This window comes from Podarcis gaigeae (assembly GCF_964106915.1).
Source record: "Podarcis gaigeae genome assembly, chromosome: 3".
Taxonomy (NCBI): Eukaryota; Metazoa; Chordata; class Lepidosauria; order Squamata; family Lacertidae; genus Podarcis; species Podarcis gaigeae.
In genome coordinates, this window is record NC_139680.1 from 114566198 (window position 1) to 114577038 (window position 10841).

At 41.8% G+C, this 10841-nt stretch overlaps 1 long non-coding RNA gene across 1 annotated transcript; it reads left to right on the forward strand.

Moving 5' to 3' along the window:
- Positions 1-485: 485 nt before the first annotated feature.
- Positions 486-2482, forward strand: LOC310841251. Its single transcript, XR_014562435.1, has 3 exons — positions 486-579; positions 1161-1286; positions 2356-2482. It is a non-coding gene; the product is annotated as an uncharacterized lncRNA (long non-coding RNA).
- The last annotated feature ends 8359 nt before the right edge of the window (positions 2483-10841 follow it).

The following is a 10841-nucleotide window of genomic DNA, read 5'->3' on the forward strand; positions in this document are numbered from 1 at the left end:
ACATTCTCCATGATTACATGAGATTCTCCCTTGCAATAAAAGTGAATTAAAAAAAGAGCAATTTCCATTCATTTGTCCTGATCTGAGTACTAGCATGAGGTTATTCCTGCTTAAATGTAGAACATGACATTTGTTCTTACTGAAATTCATTTTGGGTTTTTTTTGGCCCTGGTCCCCAATCTGATAAGGTCACCGGGTATCCTGATTCTACCTTCTGAGATATTAGCCACCCCTCCCACTTTGGTGTAATCTACAGATTTGTATACATTGTTTTGTCCACGTTGACCTTCATGACATTTTTCAAAAGAAAGAGCAGGAAGTAATTATCCAAAATTAATAGCCATGAATATCCTTAGCAGAAGGTTAGGAAGAACATACAGTCCTTCCTTCACCCTGAAAGTTTCTCTTCCCCCTGCCTCTGTGCATGACATCATTCCCTTAGTAAGTACAAATAGAAGATGCTTTCCATTCTCTCTCTGCAATATCTTTGAGCTGGAAGATGACTCTGGTGGCACCAGCATTCAGCCATGAAGACCTTTGCCCCACTGGTTATCTTTTTTATGCTGCTTAGCTTCCCAGGTAAAATATAAAGAACAGTTGAACCACTGGACTGTGGTAAAAGAAGACTTGTCTAACTAGCTTTGCTGCTGCGCCATGCTTGAAGTATTAGCTCATTTGATACTATGCCATTTGCACAAGATGAAAGTATACCTGAAGGAGCATCTCCACCCCCATCGTTCAGCCCAGACACTGAGTTCCAGCTCTGAGGGCCTTCTGGTGGTTCCCTCCCTGTGAGAAATGAGGTTACAGGGAACTGGGCAGAGGGCCTTCTTGGTAGTGGCACCCGCCCTGTGGAACGCCCTGCCATCAGATGTCAAGGAAATAAACAACCATCTGTCTTTTAGAAGACATCTGAATGCAGCCCTGTTTAGGGAGGTTTTTAATGTTTGGTCTTTTACCATGTTTTTAATGTTCTGTTGGGAGTCGCCCAGAGTGGCTGGAGAAATAAATAGTAAATTTATTATTATTATTATTATTATTATTATTATTATTACTACTACTCCTACTATTCTGCTTTCACTGAATAGGAGATGCTTGAAGATGTTGGTGATTTCTTCTCTTCTGGGGGACTGATTTCTATCTTGTTAATATTTCTCTAGGACCCACCCCCACACTGAATGAAATTTGTAGAGGTCTCTGCAAACCAAGTTGTTCAGGTAGAGAATATTTGGCTTCGTCAACCATCTGCCACCATCCTGGTCATGTCTACTGCTGTGAAAAGACAGGTAACATGTCAATCTTTTCCTAAGGACTGCAACTATTATATGATTTGGAAAATAAAATAAATAGGTTTGGGGTTTTTTTTTGCTATGTTTGAAGCAAGAGAAAGAACAAACAAGGAGTAGTTCTTCTGCGTGGAGATAATGGAGAGGTGCTATTAGGTGACCTGGGGGGGGGGGGATGGAGCTGATCAACACCTACTTTGTCTCTGTCTTTTTCAAAAGGAAAACAGTCTGCAATGTGATGATATTACAATTAAGAATGCAGGGAGGGAGCTGCAGCCCAAGAAAGGAAAATAGGTGGTGGTGGTAACAACAACAACAACAACAACAACAACAACAACAACAACTTATTATTTATACCCCACCCATCTGGCTAGGTTTCCCCAGCCACTCTGACGAGATTCTCATTAAAAACATAAAGAATTCTCTCTCTCTCTCTCTCTCTCTCTCTCTCTCTCTCTTATAAAGAATTTATGAAATATAAATGAGATTCTCATTTAAAATATAAAGAACTGTATCAAAAGGGCCCCTTCCGATTCTCAGAACTGAGTGTCTTTGCAAATTAGTGTGGAATCTACAAACATAAAAACCCCTCTGAAAATGCTTTTTAAAAAGCATTAAAAAAATACATTGCATTTTCCATAAGGCTCACCATTGCCATCTAGTGTCCCATTGTTTACATTGTTTACCTTCCCGCTGGAGTAGTACCTACTTATCTACTTGTACTTTGACGTGCTTTTGAACTGCTAGGTTGGCAGGAGCAGGCACTGAGCAATGGGGGCTCACCCTGTTGCAGGGATTCGAACCGCCGACCTTCTGACTGGCAAGCCCAAGAGGCTCAGTGGTTTAGACCACAGCGCCACCCACGTCCCGTTGTCCCATTGTATATTGCACTTAAAACACACTTAAAACATTTTCTTTGCAGCTGTATAGCTGAGTTCTATGTCATTTCCATTTCTTTTCTTAGTGAGAAGTGTAATGGGCTCCTTTCACAGAATAGGAGATGCTTAGAGGAGTTGGTGATCTCTTCTCATCTGAGGGATGAATTTCTACCTTCACAATATTTTTCCAGGACCCACTCTCACCCGAAATAAAAAATGTATAGGTCGCTGCAAAGCAAGTTGTTCAGGTGGAGAGTATGTCGCTTCAACAAGCTCCTGCCACCGTGCTGATCATGTCTACTGCTGCTCAAAGACAGGTAACATGCTAATTTTTTGTTATGGGACACAACTATTATGATTTGGAGAAGAAGGTAAAGATAATAACAAGGTTGTTTGGCTATGCTTGAAAGAAGACGAACAAGAAAGGAGGAGGTCCTCTTCATAGAGAAGATGGAGAAATGCTATTGGGTGACAGAGAAAATAGTGAACTGCTCAACACCAACTTTGCCTCTGTCTTCTTCCCAAAGGAAAACAGTGTATAATTTGATGATACTAGAATAAAATATGCAGCTCAAGAGAGGCAAAGGAATAGAAAGGGAATATCTAGCTACTCTGAATGAATTCGAACCTTCAGGGTCTAATGAACTGCACCCAAAGGATCTATATGGATTTGCAAATATAATCTCAGAGGCTGTTTTATAATATTTGGGAATCCTTGAAAATCCCTGCAGGTGGGCAAACATTGTCACCATCTTCAAAGAGGGGGGAAAGAAGACCCAGGCATCTGCCGGTTGGTCAGCTTGACTTCGATACTAGGAAAGGTCCTAGAAATATATTTATAGTGTGGGTCTGTGAACACTTATTAAAGTGTTCTGTGGCTACTAAGAGCCAGCATGGGTTTCTCAAAGACAAGTCATAGCAGATGAAACTCTCTCCCCCTTTTCAATAGAGTGGCAAGCTTGGTGGATAAAGGGCATGCTGTGACTGTAGTGTATCTTGATTGCTGTAAGACTTTTGACAAACTTCTTCATGGTTCTTTTGTCATCCTGGGAGAAAAAAGTGGCAAGTGGATTACCACAGGCTTCTATCCTGGGCCCGGTGTTGTTCAACATCTTTATAAATGACTTAGATGAAGGGAACAGAGGGGTTCCTCGTCAAATCTGCTGATCGCACCAAATCAGGAGGGGTAACTAATATCTCAGAAAAAGAATTGGAGACCTGGGCCAAAACTAACAAAATGAATTTCAGTAGGGATAAATGTCAGGTTCTGCATTTAGGCGGGAACTGCCAGATGCATAAATATAGAATGGAGGACAAAGGATCTTAGAGGTTTTTTGTTTTTTTAAAAGTAGACCACAAATTTAACTTGAGTCAACACTGTGATGCAGCAGCAAAAAGAGTTAATGCAATTCTAGATGTTCATTCCTCACAGCAAGGGAAATAACAGTATCACTCTTACCTTCCTTGGTCAGACCCCACCTTTAGTACTATGTGGAGCTCTGGGTACCACAGTTCAGGAATGATATTGACAAAGTCAGCTGAGGAGAGTGACCAAGATGCTCAAGAGTATGGAGAACACACCTTGGGAGGAACAGTTGAGGGAGTTGGGTATGTTTGGCCCAGAGAAGAGAAGACTGAGAGGTGATCTTATAATCATCTTCAGTATCTGAAAGGCTTCCATGTGGAAGATGGAACAAGCTTTTCTGCTGCTCCAGAGGGCAGGACACAAGCCAATGGATTCCTATTACAAAAAAGGAGATTCTGACTAAATGCAAAGAAGAACTTTCTGGTGCTAAGAGCTGTTCCACAGTGGAATGGGCTACATGAGACTTTGCTTCATTGGAGGTTTTTAAACAGAGGTTGGATAGCCTCCTGTCAGAGATTCTTTAGCTGGGGTTCCTGCATTGCAGAGGGTTGGGATCCCAATTCCAAAGCTGTGCGACTGGAGTGATATCTGGGTTAGGTGCTCAGTGTTGGAACACACCTGGGGGGCACACACAGCCCCCAGAATGAGACAAACCTCTCCGGGCATCTTCCTGATGAAGCGCAGCCTGGGATGTGCATAAATCTTCATGCACCAGCGGAACATATCAGAAGACTATGTGCACACTCACTCAGCAGAGTATAGCAGAAACAATCGTGGAGCGTGAGTGTGGCATTCTAAGTATTTATTAAGCAATATACAGTTGTACCTCGGGTTAAGAACTTAATTCGTTCTGGAGGTCCGTTCTTAACCTGAAACTGTTCTTTTTTTTAAAATATTTTTTATTCAATTTTTTAAACACATACAAAAAAGACAAGCACAACACATAATAAAGACAAACTAAAACAAAAACAAACATGTATAATTTCACAATCTTATTTTCGTATACCTTCTTTCATCCGACTTCCCCATACCTCCCTTTCACTGCATCCTTATTTTGCAATTTTTTAGCAACCCGTCAATCCATTTATCCATTTAATTCCCTTTCATTAAGTTTTCCTTAATTTATTAGTTACAGCTGTAATTCTCTACTTCTTACCCCTTGACATCTAACCCTCCTCAATTTTACAACAATTTTTGAGATACATTTTAAATTTCTTCCAGTCTTCTTCCACCGTCTATTAACCTGAAACTGTTCTTAACCTGAGGTACCACTTTAGCTAATGGGGCCTCCTGCTGCTGCCGCACTGCCGCATGATTTCTGTTCTCATCCTGAAGCAAAGTTCTTAACCTGAGGTACTATTTCTGGGTTAGCGGCGTCTGTAACCTGAAGTGTTTGTAACCTGAAGTTGCTGTAACCCTGAGGTACCACCGTATACAGGACAAAGCAATCATGGTGACCTCTCAGTTCTTCTCCGAGAGAGAGAGAGAAAAAGAAAAGTACAAAAATACAGTAGAGTGGAAAAGATCATAAGACTGGCTTCCATTCTCATTTTCCAAGCCTGGAAAGTAAACACAGACATGTGATGTAACAATCACATATCCAGCAATGGAGGAGTGAAATGCTAACACTTAGCGGGTGGGAAGATACAATCACTGGGCGGCAGAATGAAAGAACAAAGAAGTAACTTTTGAAAAGCAACTTAATTTGAAACATTTTGAATTGGAAAAATTGCAACACTTAACACTACATTTCTGGTCACACATAACCCCCAGTTTTCACTTGCATGTTCTATTTTCAGAGGTCCCAGAGATTAAATTAATTCAAAGTACGTATAAGACACAACCTTGCAAAGTTGTACCACCTTTTGTATTATCTTTTCATGATTCCCAAGGACAACAAAATATAAATAGAAGTCCTTCCAGGTGATCTTTTTACACTTCCTGTTTTTAGAGTCAATATATAGAGCAGGCAGGAACTATTTTCCCAAGATGTCACCACCCAAATAAGTATACAAATCAGACCTTTGGTAAAATGCTTGCACAGATACAGTAAAGTAGTTCAAAAACTGGTGAAGGTCTTTTATTTTTTTAATTTACTTGAGGGTTTGCCACTCTTAACTAAAGGCCTACCAATATTGTGTGCAGATTATTATAGTTAGGAAGAGATGGAAAACTGGTGGTCCTCCAGATGTTGTTAGATTCTTGGTTTCCATGCTCAAAGGCTAAGGATTACCAAGATCTGAAGGGTCAAATTTTCAACGTGCTTATAGTAAGGGATTGGATATTGTGTCAGACACATTCCCGTGGATATTGTTCATCAAAGGAATGCACAAGTGGGACTTTATTGCATAGGATTTAACACAGCTTGTTCTCTTCTCTTCCATAGGGCCATAAAAAAGGTGCAGCAGGAAACGCCCAAATTGCATCGGAACCTATACAAAGGGTGAAGTCCTTCTTCAATGCCATTCTTAAGCATCTGACACACAAGTAATCTTTCAGACGTTCATTTCTGGTGACTGAAAAGCCTTCCAGAAAGTAACGATCGTAATAAAATAATAAATAAAATAAAATCAGACATGTTGTGCAGATGGAGTCCCGTGTAAACTGGGAGTCAACTTGTTTATTTGATTGCTGTGTGGCAGAATGAAAACATTCCCTGGTTTCCTTGGCCGCAAAAGAAGGGAATCCAGCCTGCTGCAAGGAATTCAGAGAAGACCTGGTTTTATGGCTTCTTCTTCTTCTTCTTCTTCTTCTTCTTCTTCTTCTTCTTCTTCTTCTTCTTCCTTTTCTTCTTCTTCTTTTGAGGTGGGGGAGTTTTAAGAATCTCCTCTGACTCTTCTTTGGCCTCTGTGGAGAGTCAGTGTGCTGTAATGGTTAAGAGCGATAGACTCGTAATCTGGGGAACTGGGTTCACGTCTCCGCTCCTCCACATGCAGCTGCTGGGTGACCTTGGGCCAGTCACACTTCTTTGAAGTCTCTCAGCCTCACTCACCTCACAGAGTGTTTGTTGTGGGGGAGGAAGGGAAAGGAGAATGTTAGCCACTTTGAGACTCCTTCGGGTAGTGATAAAGCGGGATATCAAATCCAAGTTCTTCTTCTTCTTCTCTTCCACTTCAAACTGGGCCTGCACACCATGCCAGATTTAAACCATTCCTTGGTCATCGGATGGATAATATGATGAGCAAGGAGGATGAGAAAATACTGGCAGCTAATCTGCAGAAGAGGGCTGTGGAGAGAGAGAGGGAATGCATGTGACCACATCCATCACTTGTATGGACAAGGATGAAGCCAAAACCAATAATAATGATGATAATGATAATGATATAATGATGATGATGATGATGATGATGATAATAATAATAGTAATAATAATAATAATAATAATTTATACACCGCCCGTCTGGCTGGGTTTCCCCAGCCACTCTGGGAGGCTCCCAACAGAACATTAAAAACACGGTAAAACATCAAACATTAAAAACTTCCCTAAAAACAGGGCTGCCTTCAGATGTCTTCTAAAAGTCTGGTAGTTGTTTTTCTCTTTGACATCTGGTGGGAGGGCGTTCCACAGGGAGGACACCACTACTGAGAAGGCCCTCTGCCTGGATCCTTGTAACCTCACTTCTTGCAGTGAGGAAACCGCCAGAAGACCCTCAGAGCCAGACCTCAGCGTCTGGGCTGAACGATGGGGGGTGGAGGCGCTCCTTCAGGTATACTGGGTGTACTTAACCTGCCCCACAACTGAACTCATACGTGACAGGCGTGATTTGGTCAAATTGGTCTTGTGGGTCAAATGAGGAGGCTAGGTAGGCCTAATTACACCTGTACGCCTGAGGTTTTCCAGGCCAGATTAATATGATTGCAAAGTATTTCATGGTTACAATTCTGATAAATTTCTTATATATATTTTGGCACTTGGATCCTTCGATCCTTTGCATGAAGAGTAGGCATTGACTCCCATGTACTGGGCAGGATGGCACTTTTCTCAATCTCTTCCTTCAGCCCCTTTTGTTACTTTCCAGACTGTTCTTAGCATTTGTGGAGAACTGTTAAGTTGTGGGTGAACATATCAGACGACACAGAGATTCTTGAAACAGCTCTTGTTTATTCACAGGCCAGAACAGAACTGAGCTGAAGGGTTCAGCCAACCTACTTATATAGAGCTCAACTACACGGCAACAGTAACAACTTTCTGTAACTATCCAATCACTGAACATCACTTTCAATTCCTTATTTGCATATGTAGACCTGAGTGAAAACTATCTACAGTATCCCCCTGCTGGCCCTGGGTGAGAACTTCAGTACATAACAAGAACGATGCTTGGAGATGAGAATAGGAACATGCTGTCCCAAGACTAGAAGTGTGCCTTTAGGCCTTTAGATCTCAGTTTTTCTCTACCCTTTCGAGCTCGGTAAGGGGGCAAGTGGTGGTGGGGAGAATATTCCCTCATAAAATATGGGATACCAGGACACATCTACATTCATAGTTTTTAAGGCTAAAAATGAGTTTTAAAAGGGTTATGATAATCATATAGCCATATGACGAACTTTTAAAAAGTCAACAATGCATTATTAAAACGTGATGCCAGAGGGCGCGGCAGAATTCTCCCCATCAAATAAGTGGGTAAACATTGTAGAAAAGGAAGCGAAAGAGAAACCAAATGCCTTGGTCCCAACCAAAGAAGAATGGCAACTTAAGTTGACAGACTATGCACAACTTGCAGACTTAAGAGAACAAGAAGAGCATACGTTTAAAGTGGATTGGAAAATGTTTATTGAGTATATGGAAAATAACTGTGTACAACTGAAATCACTGGCAGCATTAAGATAAATTCAACAGTGTAAATAATCTTTGAGAGATGTAATAATGGAAAACCGATTGGTATAGTTTTTGTAAAATATGCAGGGATGTAAGATATGCAAAATGAACCATGGAAAGAGAAGAAGGGAAATCACTGATATTTTAAGTATGTGGAATGTTTATCTCAAATTGTAATACAGAAAATTTAATAAAAATTATATTAAAAAATAAATACATTTGCATCTGCCATGAACTACAATACCGAAAGCTGCAAATTTTATATTGACTGCAACGTTTAAAGTAATCCATGCCACTAAAACCCTGAACTCTGAATAAATTTCATGGTTGATATCAAGAACTTAACTTTATTTTCCTCTTTCCTTTCCTTGGTGAATAGTTCCTGTCATCACGTGCATCGCAACCAGATTACTCATGCACAGAGCTTACCTGTCAGTATATCACAAAAACCTACAAATAGGTGGACATCCAACCTTCCAGGAGGCACAGAACTATCATCAGAGTATTCTGCCTCAGTAGTCTGCTCTTGCTGCTCAACTTGAGATCCAAGTCAAGTTTCAACAATGAGTTTGCGCTGGCTGTTCATCATTGTATGGTTCAAGAAGAAGAAGAAGAGTTTGGATTTGATATCCCACTTTATCACTACCCGAAGGAGTCTGAAAGTGGCTAACATTCTCCTTTCCCTTCCTCCCCCACAACAAACACTCTGTGAAGTGAGTGATGCTGAGAGACTTCAGAGAAGTGTGACTAGCCCAAGGTCACCCAGCAGCTGCATGTGGAGGAGCAGAGACGCGAACCCAGTTCCCCAGATTACGAGGCTACCGCTCTTAACCACTACACCACACTGGCTACATCATTCCGAGCCATGATCTTGTGGGGTCACATGACTCAATGTGGGAGCACAGCCTTAGAAGATGGCATCCCGATTTTTGGGCTCAACACCTTGGAGGGTACGGGATACAGCCTATGTCTTAAAAACCAGACACCAAGGAGTAATGTTTAGATTTCTGCATTGCTCCAATAGACCTTCACTCACTGTTTCATTGCAGTCAGGATAGTCTAGTCATTCCCAGGGTTGATTCACACTTACCTTTCTCTTTTGCTTCCCAGGCATGGTCTGCAATTTAAAGCTCTGTTTCTGAGCGCTTTTCTTTCTTTCTTTCTTTCTTTCTTTCTTTCTTTCTTTCTTTCTTTCTTTCTTTCTTTCTTTCTTTCTTTCTTTCCTCCGGAGCTTTCCCAGTGAAAACCTACTCTGTAAAGCTGAATCAGAGCAAATGTTAATCCACGGAAAACCCAAATGGTAGTTTGTTGCGCTTCAGCTATAAAGAGCGGGTTTTTGCAGGGAAAACTCTGGAGCAAAAAGTGGACCGCTTGGACATGGACCTGTGTCAAGAAAGAGTGGAGCCAATGGTCAGTGTGGATAAGCACCCAAAGTGTGCTGTGCAACAATGGCTGCTGTGCCGGAACAGCTTAGTTAATCAAAGCATTAAACATTCCCATGAGCTCAAAATAACCATCTAATGTATCCCTTCAGGGTTTGCTGCTGCACCAACGCCAGTTTCCAATCAGCCTCCAATGAAGTGACATAATTCTCTCCCAGGTTTGCAACCTGAGGCACAGTCTATGCTGCCCCTGAAGTCACCAGTCCCATTGCCCGTGTCTATTACAGCACATTTAATTTATTGCAATTCTCTGGTGACCATTTTCCTACCTGTTTTTGTGCTTCCTTGTGAAAAAGAGAATGCATTCCCACGAATGGTGTGGGAGGTCTGGTGCTTTTCCCAATCTGCTCGTTCAGTTGCTTCTATTGCCTTGCAGACTGTTTAGAATTTATTGAGAGTGATACTGCATTGGAAAGGGCAATGGGAATGCACTATTTCAAGACTAGAACTGGTCTGTTAGGGCTTTAGTTCTTATCTGTAGAAGTTGGGCTGCCTTCTTTACCCTCTGAGCTTTAAATTTAAGAGGAACATCCTCACTGTGTAGAACACATTGTTTAGAGTGGCTATTAGTAGCAGTTAGTGTTTGTGCTGGTGAAGGTGGAATAGTCACGCTTTCCATTGCCAACAGGTCCCCTTGCAGAGACCTATTTGTTCCTTGTCCTTATTTCCTTATTAAGTATAAATAAAGGGGGTTTTTTTGCTCTCTTTCTGCCAGCCAGCTGCCTCAGTGCCCACAGCAGAAAAAGCCTGTGGTGCTCCAATGGGCTCTGCTCCGCTCAGCAGCGGCTGTCAGCTGGCCTGGCTCTTCAATCCCTGGACTCCAAATCTTGGCCCTGGGCTCTCGGCCTGGCGCCTCTGAGAGCCTGGCGCCTGGGTGTCCCGCACCCCTAGCGCCTATGGGTAAGCTGGCCCTGGAGATGGTGGCCTGTTTGATAAGGTTACATTGATCTTGTTCTTCTCTGTTTACGAGGGAAAATAATATATTATCCAGTCTAAGCAAATCCTATATGGCACCACTTCCTTCCTAAAAGATGGACCTCTTCGACACTGTCA